Genomic DNA, 17,012 nt, shown 5'->3' on the forward strand with positions numbered 1-17,012 from the left:
AGGATAGGGACTGTTCCATTTTTGTCTATGTATTTGTACTATTTGCCTGGCACATAGTAGGTAGGCACTTAATAAATGTTCATTGATTGATATTTTTTTTAGCCCCCTTTCATTCCTATGCTCTATGCCCTGGCTGTTGCCATTTTAGGACTTTAAGCAGAGAAAGCAAGAACATTAACCCCTGATATGCCCTCTTACCCCATGACTAGTTAGTATTTCAAACATTGAGCTTTGGGGAATGAGGGTATGGAAATAATTTCTTGCCTCACTGCCTTCTTCTTTTGGATTCAGTAACTACTCTGCCTCCCATATTTAGAGACTCTACTATCTATACCCCAGACTCACTGACCTGAGCTATAAAGGAACTAATAGCAAACTCCTCTTCAAAAAAAGTTGTGAAGATCCCTGTTGTAAATCATTGCTGGGGTTAATCAAGTTTTGAGGCAGGTAAATTTTGAGCAGGTTTTAAAACTAGGTTGGGGTTACATGATTTAATAGAGAACAGGGAAACTAGACTGAGGAAGGATGATATTGGGAATATGGATTTTCCATGTAATCTGTTGGGTTTGTCTTTTTGTAACCCATCCTAGTTTCTTCTAAACCACTGAGGAAAGTACCTGCTATTGGATGCCAGTTTTGTCTTTGATGCTGGAGTTACTTACAATTTCCAAGATCATGTCTCCTTGTTATGTGAACAGAATAAAGATTCCAATAGCCAAGGCACAACCAAAATAATATTCATGGTACAGCTGAGAGGACTTCAAAATATGAACAAGAAATGGATATGCTCCTTGAAGTTATGCCCACATTCAGCTTGGATTTTACTTCCTTTGAGGAATCCACTCTTCTGTCTGAGAGAAAATTTTGTTTTGGTATATTTGCACCCTGAAATCTTGATAAAGGATTTTTTTTTTTTATCATGAGAGAGCTTTATGTCATAAGGAAGAAGAGAGTGCTCCAAGCTCTCCTATATCCCAGTTTTGGTAGGATGTTGGTAGTCCTCAGATTTTTGAGCACCTTTTTGTCCCCCTCTCTTTTTTCAGCCATTTTGAGACTTTTAAAAACCTTATCTTCCTCCTTTTGGTTAGCTATCTTTTTGTTCTATATGTTGTCTCAGAGGCTATGAAGTTAGTTTCGCTGGTTACTGATAGGAAGTTCTCCAAGGCCGCATCTCCTTTCCTTTTCCCAACTCTTGTTGAGTACAGATTTAGTACCAGACTCAGCAGTAGTAACTCTATACTCTAACATTTAAATTTCTTGAGTTCAAATATTCACCTTGCAGCTAAGCTAGTCTTACTGTCGAGTTGAAGCCCTATAAGTCAATTACCAATGGCCTGGTATCTTTGGATCAGGTAGGTGATGCAGTGAATAGAGTGCCAGGCCTGGAAGATCCATCTTCCTGAGTTCAACTATGGCCTCCAACACTTACTAGCTGTGTGACCCAGGGCAAGTCTCTTAATCTTGTTTGCCTCAGTTTCCTCATCTGTAAAATGAACTGGAGAAGGAAATAGCACTCCAGTATCTTTGCCAAAAAATCCCCAAATGGGCTCATGAAGAGTTACACATGACTGAAAAAGGGTTTTAAAAACCTTAAATTGCTTTCGTTTTTTAAAAATTAATTTTAATTTACACATTCAGTTTTACAAGCTCTTGAATTCCAAATTTTCTCCTCCTCCTTCCATTCCCTCCTCCCGAAGATGGTATGCAATCTGATATAGGCTCTACATATACATTCACATTAAACATTAGTCATTAGTGACATTTAAACAATAGTCATATTGCAAATAAGAATTATAACCAATGGGATGAACCATGAGAAAGAAGAAACAAAACAAAAACAAAGAGCAAATAGTATGCTTCCATCTGCATTCAGACTCTAATTCTTTCTCTGAATGTGGATAGCATTTTCCATTGTAAGCCTTTTAGAGTTGTCTTAGAAAACCTTGCATTGCTGAGAAGAGCCAAGTCTATCAAAGTTAGTCATTGCACTATGTGGCTGTAACTGTGTACAATGTTCTCCTGGTTCTGCTCCCCTCATCCAGCATCAGTTCATATAAATCTTTCCAAGTTTTTCTGAAATATCCTGCTCATCATTTCTTGTGCAGCCATTCCCCACTTGATGGACATCCCCTCAATTTCCAATTCTTGGCCACCACAAAAAGAGCTGCTATAAATATTTTTGTACATGTGGGTTCTTTTCCCATTTGTATGATCTCTTTGGGATAAAGCCTTTGATGGTAGTATTGCAGGGTCAAAGGGCTTAAATTGCTTTCCAAATGCCAGCTATTATTGCTGTTGTCATTAAGAAGCAAGTAAGAGTCAGAAATTCTGGGTTCTTGTCCTAGCTCAGTCATTGACATGTAACTTCAGATAATTCATTTTGTCTCCTGCTGATTCAGTTTCCTTATCTATAAAATAGGATAAAAATATTCTGACTACTTAACAGAGCTGTTCTGAGGATCAGATAAAATATTGGCTATGAAAGTACTTTGAAGACAATGTGGTCCATTAATCACCTGCAATTCTTCATTATTATTTGGGCTATGTGAAAAGATTCTGGTTTTTTTTTCCTGATGGACTGTAGTAATCCATGTTTATGTGTGTTTGCATACATAATAGTTGATTATTATTATAACCTCTTAGTTATTATTAAAATCTTTGCTTTTACTCTCCGTCATCATAGTGTGTAGCTGACTGAGGTGCAGAATTTGATGGTCTTGTGTCAGTTTATATTCTTCTCTATCCTTTGAGTGGGTCTGGAAAATTGGGATGGAATTGGTAAGGAGCTTTAGGCTTCTTGGACAAATTTGCTACAGTTTCAATACTATTAGTACAGTTGTCATTGGATAGTCCATATGCTTTACCTAGATGACATTTTCTTTTCTTTTTAATATATAGTTTATTTTTCAGTTTTCAGCATTGATTTCCACAAGAATTTGAATTCCAAATTTTCTCCCCATCTCTCCTACTCCCCCACCCCAGGACACTATGCACTCCATCCACCCCTTCCCTCTAGTCTGTCCTCCCTTCTATCACCCCCACCCTTCTTTCATCCCCCTCCCCTCTGTTTTTCTGTAGGGCAGAAAAGATTTCTATACCCCATTGCCTGTACATCTTATTTCCCAGGTGCATGCAAAAACAGTTTTTAACATTCATTTTTAAAGCTTTGAGTCCCTTATTCCTTCCCTTCCTCCTCCCCCACCTATCCTCATTGAGAAAGCAAGCTGTTAGACATAGGTTGTACATGTGTAGCCATGCAGAACACTTCCATAACAGTCATGTTGTGGAAGACTAACCACATTTCCCTCTGTCCTGTCTTGCCCTCCATTTATTCCATTCTCTCCCTTGACCTGTCCCCCCACAGTAGTGTTAGCTTCTGATTATCCCTTTCCCTAATTTGTTGTCCCTTCTTTCATCCTCCCTCTCCTATACTCTGCCTCCCTGCAGGGTAAAATAGATTTCCATACCCAGTTGAGTATGTGTTATTCCCTCCTTGCCAGGCCTAGAGGCCTGAGGGCTACCCGAGTCTTACCTTACCTCGCAAGTCTTCGGCTGGCCAAACCGGATAAACGTATGAGAGAAGAGACTTTCCAGAGTCGAACAAGGGTTAGGCTTTATTCAGGGTCTTGGTTACATGTGCAGGGGGAACTCTTCCTTAGGAGGGAGAGGGAAATCTCCCAAGGAGGCAAAGATCTTACAGTAAGAGATTGGAAGCAGAAGTGGAAGTGGGGAGAGAGGGGGGAGGGGAGAGCGAAAAGAGGAAAAGGAGCCTTCTGTCCTGTAAGGGCCCCTCAGCGCTAAGAGCTCCTTCAGGCTTTCCTGACCCTAATTAAGCTCTCCGGCCGCGTAGTTTGCACCTGAATACCGTGCCTGTTAGATAACAATAGGTGTGCCCAGATCCGGGCCAGTCTCGAGGGCGGGGATGCCTCTCCCATCACGTTCTCACGGGAAGAGGCGGAAATACACGAGATAGCTCGGTCTCACTCCTCGATTCCCTGCTGTTTCCTGGGGGGCCTCATGAGAACTCTAAGATTTAGAAGTTCCCACCTTTACCCGCCCGAGACTGTCCACATGGAATTGAGCTTCCACCCCCAACACCTCCTTAAGCCAAATTCCATGAAAGTGAGACTCACTTATTCCCCTTCATCTCTCCCCGCTGTCCCCTCCATTGTAAAAGCTCTTCCTTCCCTCTTTTATATGAGATGAATTGCTACATTCTGCCTCTCTCTTTCTTTTACTTCTAGTACATTCCACTCAACAGTAAATTTTATTTTTTAGGTATTCTCCCTTCATGTTCAACTCACCATGTGCCCTCTGTCATATATACGTATATACATATGTGCATATGCATGTACACATATACATCTACCTACGTACACATACATAAACATACATGTTTACATATACATATTCCCTCTAACTACCCTAATACTGAAAAAGGTCTCATAAGTTACAAATATCATCTTTCCATGTAGGAATGTAAACAGTTCAACTTTAATGAGTTCCTTATGGCTTCTCTTTCCTGTTTATGTTTTCATGTTTCTCTTGGTTCTTGTATTTGAAAGTCATATTTTCTATTCAGCTCTGGTTTTTTCAGCAAGAATGCTTGGAAGTCCTCTATTTCACTGACATTTCATTTTTTTCCCCTGAAGTATCATACTCAGTTTTGCTGGGTAGATGATTCTTGGTTTTAATCCTAGTTCCTTTGACTTCTGGAATATCATATGCCAGGCCTAGAGGCCTGAGGGCTACCCGAGTCTTACCTTACCTATCGCAGGTCTTCAGCTGGCCAAACCGGATAAACGTATGAGAGAAGAGACTTTCCAGAGTCGAACAAGGGTTAGGCTTTATTTGGGGTCTTAGTTACATGTGCAGGGGGATTCTTCCTTAGGAGAGAGGGAATCTCTCAAGGAGGCAAAGATCTTACAGTAAGAGATTGGAAGTGGGAGAATGGGAGAATGGAAGAGGGGGAGAGAGGGGAGAGGGGAGAAAGAAGAGAGGAGAGAAGGAAGAGGGGCCTTCTGTCCTCTAAGGGCCCCTCAGCGCTAAGAGCGCCTTCAGGCTTTCCTGACCCTACTTAAGCTCTCCCGCCGCATAGTTTGCACCTGAATACCGTGCCTGTTAGACAACAATAGGTGTGCTCAGATCCGGGCCAATCTCGAGGGCGGGGATGCTCTCTCCCAGCACGTTTCCCACGGGGAAGAGGCGGAAATTCACGAGATAGCTCGGTCTCACGCCTCAATTCCCTGCTGTTCCCTGGGGGGCCTCATGAGAACTCTAAGGTTTAGAAGTCCTCACCTTTACCGCCTGAGACTGTCCACATGGAACTGAGCTTACACCCCCAACATCATATTCCAAGCCCTTCATTCCCTTATTGTAGAAGCTGCCAGATCCTGTGTTATCCTGATTGTATTTCCACAATGCTTGAATTGTTTCTTTCTAACTGCTTGTAATATTTTCTCCTTGACCTGGAAACTCTGGAATTTGGCTACAGTATTCCTAGGAGTTTTCCTTTTGGGGTCTCTTTCAGGAGGTGATTGATGAATTCTTTTGATTTCTATTTTACTCTCTGGCTCTAGAATATCAGGGCAGTTTTCCTTGATAATTTCTTGGAAGATAATATCAAGACTCTTTTTTAATCATGGTTTTTAGGTAGACCAGTAATTTTAAAATTACCTCTCCTGGATCTGTTTTCCAGGTCAGTTGTTTTTTCAGTGAGATATTTTATATTGTCTTCTATTTTTTCATTCTTTTGGTCTTGTTTTATAATTTCTTGATTTCTCATTAAGTCATTAGCTTCCATCTGCTCCATTCTAATTTTTAAAGAACTGTTTTCTTCGTTGAACTTTTGGACATTCTTTTCCATTTGGCTAATTCTGCTCTTTAAAGCATTCTTCTTTGTTGGCTTTTTGGACCTCTTTTTGCCATTGGGGTTAGACTATTTTTAAAGGTGTTATTTTCTTCAGCATTTTTTCAGTGTCCTTTAGCAAGCTGTTGACTCACTTTGCATGATTTTCTTCCATTGCTCTCATTTCTCTTCCCAATTTTTCCTCCACCTCTCTTACTTGATTTTCAAAGTCATTTTTGAGCTCTTGCATGACCTGAGACCATTTCATATGTTTTTTGGGAGGCTTTGGATGTAGGAGCCTTGACCTTGCTATCTTCCTCCAGTTGTATGCTTTGTTTTTTCTCTGGTTGTATGCTTTGATCTTCCTCCTGTAACGGGATGGAAGAAAATACCTTTTCACCAAGAAAGTACCTTTCTGTAGGCTTATTTTTTTTCCCTTTTGGGACATTTTCCTGGCCAATTACTTGACTTTTGAGCCCTTTGTCAAGTGGAAAGTATACTACCCCAGGCTTCAGGGGTTTTGTGTAGCTGTTCTCGAAGATATCTCTAGGGACCTGTAAATTCCCAGTACCTCCAAGGTGGCATAATCGAGGGAGAGGTGTTTATTCCTCTCCTGGCTTGAGCTTTGGTCTATGAGCAACCAGAAGTACTCTTTTCTGCCCTGGAACTGCAAGTAGGATTCCTTCTCCACAGCCACCACTAGCTCCACCATGCCAGTGCTGCTCCTCACTCCAGGACCGCCACTCAGGACTGAGACTCAGATCAGCTGCTCAGTTCCCCCACAGTCTGTGTACTGAGAGCTCCAGAAGCAGCTGCTACAACTGGGGCCTGGACCACACTCCCCTTTCACTCAGGTGAAAAACCTTTCACCCTGCATATCCAATTAGTTGTCAAATCTTCTCATTTCTGTTTCTGCAGCATTTCTCACATCTGTCCCCATATCTCTGATTGCACAGGCATCTTAATTCAGATTCTCATCACCTATCTCCTGGACTATTGCAATAGCTTTCAAATGGTTTATCTGGCACTCTATAATCCAAGACATTGTCCACACAGCTGCTAATAGCATAATTTCCCTATTCAATAAATGCCAGTAACTCTCTATGATTTTTGGGAACATAAATAATTTAATATTTGACTTTTAAAGCCCTTCACAATTTAGTCCCAATCTCTCCCACCCTTACTCCCCACTCTTGTCAATAGGCAATCACAACATCGCAAGACTTTTTTGAAAACCAGGTTTATTAGAAGAGAAATGAACATGCATATGGAACCAAAGGGTTCCCAGTCTTCACAGAAGTTTACATTTTTATAATAGCAGGACAAAGGAAGGAGGGCATACCAGGAAGGGGTATGATGTGGGTGGGGAAATAGTGCAGCAAAGGTGGGGAGAAAGACAAGAACACTTCCCAAGGGGAGGAGCAAGGTGATGTAAAAAGCCTCATTCTTTTTCCTTGGGAACTGCTAAACTATCAATATAGGAGGGTCTGCTTATCAGCAAAGGGGTCTAGCCTGGAGTGTCAGCCACACAAGCATGATCCCAGCGTAGCACAGACTGGCTGGTGCTTGTCTTGCCTCCCAAGGACACACAGGGAGTCCAGCTTGGGGTACAACAACAAATTATGTCAATTCAGGGAGAGCTTTGTCCTTGACGCATGCAGGGCCTCTTGCATTCTCTGGGTCCAGTGTTTCTGGAAAATATGGCAACTCAAAAAACATATGTTCAGGGGTCCCCTTAATAGCTCTTAACACCTTCTACTCAACAGTCTAGCCATACTGGCTTTCTTGCTGCTTTTCACACTTCATCTTTAGTCACCACGCCTTTTGTACTGTCCTCCCTCCTAATCTCCACCTCTTAGAATTCCTAAACTTAGCTCCATTGCTACCATCCACCTGAAGCTTTTTCTGATCTGTCAGCAACTAGTGTCCTTCCCTATGAAGTTGCATGTGATCTCTCTCTTTCTCTCTGTCATATATGTGTGTATGCATACACACACACCTATGTAGATGTTACCTCCCCTGTTAAAATATAAGCCCCTTAAAAGTCGAGAGGCTGTTTCATTTTGTATTCTTTGTATCTTTGTGTTCTTTATGCTTCAGTGTATAGTGAATATTATCTCTGTTATGAACTTGATCTAGTCTGTCCCCTTTTCTCATTTTTGTTCTTTAGTGCTATTTCTGCCTCCTTTATAAGCGTTTTAGGGACTGTGATGTTAGAGTTCAAGTATGGTGGTTCCACTGTCCTAGACAGAAGAGTTTGTTGAAATATTGTGGACAGGTCTTTTCCATGTTTCTTCTCTATTGAGTCGTCTTTCTAGTTTAATCCTTGAATGCCCTTGAATGGTTTTGCTTAGTGTATATCTTGCCAAACTTTCTCTACTGGTTTTATCCTCCATTGCTTCTTTCTGCTTTATGAGGTGGTGCTATTCATAACTCTCCATCCTTCTTCACAAGATTTTCCATGTTCCCTAGCTGTAGGTGTATCCTAAAACTTTGTCTTCTATGTCCCTCTTCTCTCTTTACACTCAAGCATATACATAGTTTCTGGCATATAGAAAGCACTTAATAAATGTTTGTTGCTTCTTTGCTTGTTGATAGGAATTTATAATATAACCAAGTGGTGACTTTGAAATAAAGGAAATTATCAAGGAATTGTATGGCAGAAAGAGAGAAGATGGGCTGATTACTGGCAGTAATGAAGATGAGAAACAGAAAACCAGAATACTCCACTGTGGTACCCTGCATGTTAGGAGAAAGTAAGGAAAGCCTTCAGTATGTTGGCTGAAAATGAACTTAGGGAAAAATATATGAGAATCTCATAGATTCAAACTCTAGGCTTCCCTGCTCTGTGCTCTGAGGCTTCTAGGCCAGACCCCTTTCCTTTTGGCACTTAAGTGGACAGAGTTCTAGGCCTGGAGTCAGAAAGTCAGATGTGGCCTTAGACACTTAATGACTTTGAGCAAGTTGCTTAATCTCTCTCTGCCTCAGTTTTCTTAAGTGTAAAATGGAGATGATAATAGTAGCACCTACCTCACAGTGTTTTTGTGAGGATCAAATAGTATAATATTTATGAAGCACTTAACTCAGTGCCTGACTTAGAATAGGTGTTTAACAAATGCTTAATTCCATCTTTCCCTATCTCTTCCCATGAACTTTGGTTGACAGAATGTGATTATTGTAGTTTTGCCTTGGATTGTCTTGATCATTTCTGGTCCAGTACTATTTTTTTATCCTTGCTTAGAGAAGTTGTGAGAGAGAACTGCATCCTCTCATTGAAATATCTTGAGGAGAGTCTTCCACCACTAATACTGTAAAGGAAAACAGCTTTGAAAGACTTAAGAACTATAATCATTGCAATGAACTATCACAAATCTGGAGGACTGGTGATGAAGCGTGCTAACTTGCTTCCCAACACAGAGGGTGATAAACTAAAGGTACAGAATGAGACTTCCATTTTTGGAATATGTTTGCTCAACTGTACATATTTGTTACAAGATTTTTTTGTGGGATTTTTTCAATTTATTGGAGAGAAGTGGAGTTAGCAATACAACTGTCAAAAATAAAGAAAAGGAAACGAAGAGGACTGTTGGAAATTCTTTTAAGCATACACAGAAGAGAACAGAAGGAAGGCCAAATGAAACAGAGACAAGCAGTTCAGTTTGAAAGTAACAAATTAAATTTATTATATACCTAAAAGGAAAAGCAAGCAACATATAAGAATCACAATATCATTTATGATCCTCTTTTTCTGTTATACTTTATATATAGAAATGCTCATTTTATTTGGTATTTGCTAAACATAAAATTTTTTAAAAATTCTTTTCCAGGTGTTTCTTGAATCCATCTCTTTTGTCATTTCTTAAGGTGCAGTACTATTCCATTCTTATACCATAATTTGCTCAACTCTTCCCCAATTGAAGAATCCACCCTTAGTTTTTAGTTCTTTGTGCTATTAAAAAGTGTCACTATGAATATTTTTGTATATAGATCCTTTCCTTTTTGATCCCTTTGGTAAATGGGCTTAATACTAGTACAATTGGGTGAAAGGGTATATATAGTTTAGTGACTTTATGACTTTTAGTTCCAAATTGCTGTCCAGAATAGCTTGGTCATTTCACATTTCTATCAACAACCCACCAATGTGCCTGTATTCTCACAGTCTTTCTGACAGTTATCATGTTCTGTTTTTTGTTATCTTTATCAATTTGGGTATAAAGTGGAACCCTGTGAATTGTTTTAATTTATATTCTCTAATTCTTATTGATTTGGTACATTTTATCCTATGGCTGGTAAAAGCATAGGTTTCTTCCTTTCAGAACTGTGCTCTCATATTCCCTATCCATTTATTTGCTGAAGAATGGCTTTTGTTCTTATTTATTTGAATCAGTTTCATATATACATAAACATATACAGATATATTTTTACATGTATCTTGTATAGCATATTTTTATCGGAGAAACTTGCTGCAAAGATTTTTTTCCCAAGTTTTCTTTCTGATTTTAACTACATTTTTATGAATGATGCTATTTTTTCTGCTCTACTTTGTATATGGGATACAAATTTTATTTGGTGTTTGTCAGTTTTTTAAAAAAATTTTTAAATTATGTTGGCTGTATTGATTTTGTTCATAGAAAAGTTTTTTAAAGTTTAGTAATCAGAGTTGCCCATTTTATTTACTGTGATAGCCTCTCCATCTCATTTGGTCATTCACAAACTCTTCTATCAATAGTTGCATAAGGTATCTTATTTCTTGCTCCTCTAATTTGTTCATGATAAGATTTTTATTTTTAAGAGGAGAGGAGTACAGTGTCCAATTTAAAATGGATAAAGTTATGGTATATAAATGTGATGAAATATTATTGTGCTATAAGAAATGATTGAAGATGGTGTCAGAGAAACCTGGGAAGACTTCTGTGAACTGATGCAGAGTCAAATGAGTAGGACCAGGAGTACAATTTATACAGTGACAACAATATTATGAAAACACCTTTGAAAGACTAGGAACTCTGATCAGCTTAATGACCAATTCCAGTTCCAGAGGACTTGGATTAAAAAATGCTCTTTACCTCCATCTCAGGAGGTCAAAGACAGTGCAGAATAAGATATCTTTTTTTGGATATAGCTAATGTGGAAATTTGTTCCACTTGACTATATGTGTTTGTAACAGGGGTTTACGTTTTCTTTTTTTCTCATTTGGGGAGGGAGTAGGGGACAGGAGGAAAGGCAGATTTTTGCTGACTAAAAAAATTGGATTAAAAAATTGTATTTCTCTCTATCATACCATCTTGTAATATTCCCTCACTTTACCTCTGCAGAGCAAACTATTCTTGGTTGTAAGCTCCCTCTCTTTTTTGCCTTTTTGAATAATTTATTCCTACAGCTCCTTACCCTTATTATTTTAGGTGCCAAGAGTTGCTGTGTGTTCCTAACTGACACTCCTTTGCACTTGAACTCTTTCTCTATGCTGCTTGCAATACTTTTTCTTTGCCTTGAAAGCCCTGGATTTTGGCTTTCTCGTTCCTAGGACTTTTCCTTTTGAAGTTTCTTTCTGGAGGTGATTAGTGAATTCTTTTATTTTTACTTTTACCTCTAGTTCTGATTGATATGACCAATTTTCACTTACAATTTCTTGAAATAATGTCATGGGGGCTTTTTTTAAGTCATTGTTTTCAGGTAGTCTGATAATTCTTACATTATTTCTCCCAGACTATTTTTCCAGGTCAGTTGTTTTTGATAGAAGATACTTATAATTTTTTTCTATTTTAAAAATCTTTTTATTTTATGCTAATATTTCTTATCTGCCGTATCATTTGTATTTCTTTCAAGTACTTCTGTAGTTCTTATAACCAAGCCATTTTATTCTAAGCCTCAGCTTGTGGTTATTCTATGGTTATTCTCTGTGGATTTTCCTCTCAGATGATTTTTCTTCCATAATTTTTCTAAAAATAATATTCAGTGTCTTCTTTTGTTTACTGTTCTTTCTAGCCTTAGGCCTTGATTTGGGACTTAGTAACAGGACCAAACACTGCTCCTTCCAACTCTTTTGGTTTGAGTTTTCAGGCGCTGTTCAATTCTGACCTTACTTTCCTGAGTTCCTGCATCTGTTTTCCACCTCCCACGGTATATCTGAACTCAGAGGCTTGGCAGGCTTCTGCTGTTGGCTGTCCCTGATCAGGGTACTGGGTGGTCTTTAGTTCCCCTTGATGTTTCCTTGATCAGGACACTAGATGGTCTGGCCTCTCTGAATTCTCTCTGATCAGGGATTTACGTAGTCTTTTGTGTCCCCTGGGAGACATATACAAGTCACTGAATGGGTGGTCTTTTGTCTTTTCTGGGTCTTTCTTGATGAGGAGGCTGTTTATTTGATCAGTGATGGGTGGTCTTCTATTTCCCCTTTGGATTTACCCATTCAGGAATCTGCTGCTTCCATTCTCACTTCACACCCTTTTCCCCATCAGGGTGCTGTGTGGTCTTCTGTTCCCACTAAGGTTCTGTGGATCAAGGGTTTGTGTATTTTTTAGTGTGTTAACATGTTTCTATCTGTTTACCTCTACTCAAACTGACTTCTCTGGCAGGACTCCTAGTGTCCAAAGCTTCTAGTGTGTTTTTATGCAGTCCTAGGCAGGGTGAAGGAGCCTGTTGATGCTTACCTTTGGATTTCTTGGTCATTGTTCAATCTGGTGCTCTTTTTATATCATTATTGGAGTAAAAGTAGGAGTTGGGCTCCTATGTGACCTGCCATATGGTCCTTTTAACCAGAAGTACTGTTCCTATCTTTTTTAAAATTTTATTTTAAAATATTTTTTCATATTTAATTTATTTTCAGTTTTCAACATTCACTTCCATAAGTTTTAAATTTTCTCCCCCTCCCTCTCAAGGATGGCATGCAGTCTGACATGAACATAAACATAACATAAACATAAACACATTTTCATATTAGTCATTTTGCATAGAAGAATTATAATGAATGGGACAAACTGAGAAAGAAAACAAAACAAAAGAGAAAAGAGTCTGCTTCACTCTGCAGTCCAACTCCGTAGTTCTTCCTCTGTATGTGTATGGCATTTTCCATCATGATTCCTTTTGAAAAGTTTTAGGTCCTTGCATTGCTGAGAAGGGCTAAGTCTATCAAAATCAGTCCTCTCACACTGTGACTGTTACTGTGTACAATGTTCTCCTGGTTCTGCTCACTTCACTCAGCATCAGTTCATATAAGTCTTTCCAAGTTTTCCCGAAGTCCACCTGCTCATTATTTCTTGTAGCACAGTAGTATTCTATTACATTTATATATCACAACTTGTTCATTCATTCCCCAGTTGATGAGCATCCCCTTGATTTCCAATTCTTGGTCACCACAATGTTCCTGTCTTTTGATCACATATCTGTTAGGGAATGGCAAAGATGGATTTTTTGTGAATCATTTTGCCCTCAATATTTTTTCTCTCCTTTGTGTATTGCATAGGAGAATCTTTACTATGGTCCCTTCAGAAGGGTTTTGTTTAGTACCCTCAAGGCTGCAGAGAGCACCTTGCTTTAGAATGATTTCCTCAGACTTCATGCCTAGGAGACCTTCCTGGGTCTTCTTAATTGCCCTTACAATCTGTAGTAAGAATATGACTTTTTTTTGAAGGCTTCTTCACATAGGAAGAACTGAATCTATTTGTCTGTCAAGTTCATGCTTTTTAAATATGGCAGTAGAGCAACTAGGCAGTACAGTGGATAGTGTACTGGGCCTGGAGTCAGGAAGACTCATCTCCCTGAGTTCAAATCCAGACTCAGGCAGTTATTAGCTGTGTGACCCTAGGCAAGTTACTTAACTATTTGTCTCAGTTTCCTTGTCTGTAAAGTGAGCTGGAGGAGGAAGTGGAAAACCACTACAGTATCTTTGCCAAGGGAACCCCAAATGGGGTTTTGAAGAGTCAGATGTGACTGAAAAACAAAAACTGAAATACTAACATACTTTCTTTTTCATGGCCAGAACTTGACTGCCCCTGGTGACTGTTTGCAAACGTTCATACCAGTGATATTTGTTTTTCTCCAGCTTTTTGTCCAGCACCCTGGGTAGCATCAAGGGCTTAAGGGAACAAATGCAGCTGGTAGAGGGGCTGGGGGATGGAGGGATGGGAGAGAGATGAGTCTATATCAAGGATGAGGTTCTCTGTCAGTATTCTGTGGTTCATAGTCACTAGGTGTTGGTGACATTGGAAACTTACAGGAATAATTCTAGGTAATGTCTGGCTGAGAGGTGTTTGTTCTGTCTGCTTGGATGCTATAGTAGGAAGTACTGTTGATGAGTTTTGAGTTAGGACTGGGCCTAAGGAAGAGGGTTTATGATACAGATGCCCACATCACTGGTAATCTGCTTCTGGAGTATTTGGATATAATAAAACTAATGTTTTATCTCCTTGGACACTGCTTCTGTCAGTAGTTTGTGCAGCTTGTAGTGTAATCAGCTTTGCAATCTGAGGACCTGGGTTCAGATCCCAGCTTCAGTGTTACTAGCTTTTGTGACTTCAGGGCTCTCTGGGACTTAATTTTCCTAAGTTGGAGCATGAGAAAATTGGACTAGATGATAATCCCCTCTAGATCTAATGTTCTTTGTTTTGTGCCTTTGACATCTCTGGGAAGTTTCTGTTATATAGGATTCCCATTCCCTGCCTAGACTTAGTGGTCCTCAGTCACTGCCATATAGCTGGTTGCTTTAAGGGAAAACAGAGGGGCTGCTAAGCCCCTGGATAATTGCATTATAAAGCTTGGAGAACCTTATATCCAGGACTTAGGCCTTGTGTCACTTGTATTAATTTTACAACTTTACTTGTGTATTTGACCTGGTTTTCAAACAAACCAGTCTTTGTACCACCTCAGTGAGCAAAATCAGGAAATTCTTGGACTAGAATGGATTTAACAGGTTATCTGCCTCCAAACTGAACCACATATTTTCTACCATAAACAAATGAGACTCATTTCTAGTTTATTTTTTTAAGACCTTGAGATGCGGAGATTTCATAGCACCCCTTCTTCTCTTGTCTTACCAACCTTATTTGCTCATTTTTCCTTTTTCTCTAAACCTGACCTCCTGCTTGGGACCTAAATATCCATTTTTTTTTGGTCTTTTCTTAGTAGAGATGAAGAACTGCCAGACGGCAGGGAGCCTTGCTTTATCCCCTGGTGGCATCTTCTGATCAAATGAAGCTTAGCAGTAGTAGGGCCTTTGAGAAGGAATAAATGAAGGGTAGGTCCAGACCATACTAGCCCCCATCCAGGAAAATATATAAACCCAAATAACCTCATTTTGATAGTGATTCTCTAGCCTGCTTTGAAAAGAAGGCTTTTTGATAATATTCTACGTGAAGTCTTTTGACTACACTGGAGCCATTTCTAACCCACCCTTTAGGCTTTGGGAGTTTCATCAAACTAGCCCTATGGGTGATAATCAAATGCAGGTGGATTCCTCCGTCTTTCCTCCTACCTAATCAAGTGAGGGCTGACATGCCCATGATGCAGCATCCAGAGAAAACATTGCAGCCTGCAGGCATATGGTGCACTGTCCTCTCTCCTTAACACCTCCCCCCCTACATATACATAATATAATCACACATAACCCTCTCCCTTAAGAGTGATTATGCCTTATTATCCCATTGCATCCACATGTTCACATCATTGTGCAATCTGAGGGGACTGTGTTTCTTCGAGTTTGGTTCCTAAGTCTTTGCAGTTAAAAATCATGTATTTTTCTTGGCTAGGGATGAAAGGATTAGGGTTAATGTTCTAATACATATTACAAAACTGCTTTTAATTAGTTGTTTCTTGAGGGCAACCCCCTAACTCTGGTGAACTCTCTCTTCTTGCACAAATTCTAGTCTAAAATCCATCTTGCATGACCCTGTAGTTTTCAATTCCTCCTTCTTTCATAAGCCTCCTTCAAGTATGGCTATGTTCTTTTCTGGTGTCCTTTTTAGTTGCAAGTGTTCCAGATCTTCTCATTTGGGATGTCTGTCACAGGCATCATAGCACTAATGCTGCAGTATTGAATAATAAGGTCAGAGACATCACAGCATCACCCACCTGCCCCATGTATTTGGTCAGTGTCTCCAACCCCAGGTGTGTGTTTTCAAAATTGACTTGGAGGTGGGAAACATACCAGTGGAAAAGCTCCTTTAAATGTGATTAATTTTGTTAAGTTGGATGTGTTGCCTTTTCAGAGCAACTGGATTATGTGGCCATTTACACATAGCAATGTCTGTCCTTCATTGAGATGGAAGGGTTGGCCTTACCAGTTCATGGAATTTCCTGTTCGTTATGTAAAAGTGGTCAGGACTGAGTGGTGCTCCTACTTAATAGTAATATTACACCCGGAGCTGGAGTTGACAGACCCTCCAATGCTCTTCCTATCTTCAGGCCTTTCAGCCTTTTGAGGTATTGATGACAGAACAAAATGCTGAAAATGTAAGGTCTTAAGGACTTGACGTTTGACGTATCTCCCTGTCAGAATTCTCATCTCTGATCCCAGATTCCAGAAGCTTAGCCAACAAGGGATTGTTGGCTGTCATCTTAGTTTGTGGTTTATATTTGTATGTTAAGGAGTTTACATGTGTATAATCACCATGCATCATGTTTGTACAAGATATAATTGCTGAAAATTATATCACGAACACATTTTAACCGATCTCATAGCTGGCAGACTGAATCTCTCTCTCAAATACTTGTCCTTGGAAGCTGCCTTTGCCCTTAGCACAGTGTGATGCACAGAGCTGTTCAGTTTCTTTTCTGCATTGTACATCATTCCAGCTGTCAGCTAATGTCCACTTGCAGGAGTTCCTTAAACTTCAGACATTTCAGGATGTTTGCTACAAGATTTTTTTTCTATTCTTTATCACTCTTTTCAGCATGTAAATGTTAACTTGTTGTTAACTTGCTTATCATACTGTCTAAAAGAGGGAAAAAATTAGATCAAATTCTATTATTCTTGAGTCACAGTGCCTAGTGAAAATCATGAGCCTACCAGGGACTGTGCTTATTAGTCTGTTCCTACCTAGTACATTATGTATCTCTTTAGGAATCTTCAGATATTGAAGGTCAAAGCCAACAGCCAACTACCGGTACTCAGCAACATTGTTTAAATGCTTACTGTGTGTAGAGTTCTATACTAGGCACTGTTGGCAAT

The 17,012-nt window shown here is 39.5% G+C and overlaps 1 protein-coding gene across 3 annotated transcripts in view; it reads left to right on the forward strand.

Annotated features, from left to right (window-relative positions):
- SUFU (SUFU negative regulator of hedgehog signaling) overlaps positions 1-17,012 on the forward strand; it is a 142,746-nt gene that overhangs the window by 25,025 nt on the left and 100,709 nt on the right. The window lies entirely within an intron of this gene.

This window comes from Notamacropus eugenii, chromosome 1 (assembly GCF_028372415.1).
Source record: "Notamacropus eugenii isolate mMacEug1 chromosome 1, mMacEug1.pri_v2, whole genome shotgun sequence".
NCBI lineage: Eukaryota > Metazoa > Chordata > Mammalia > Diprotodontia > Macropodidae > Notamacropus > Notamacropus eugenii.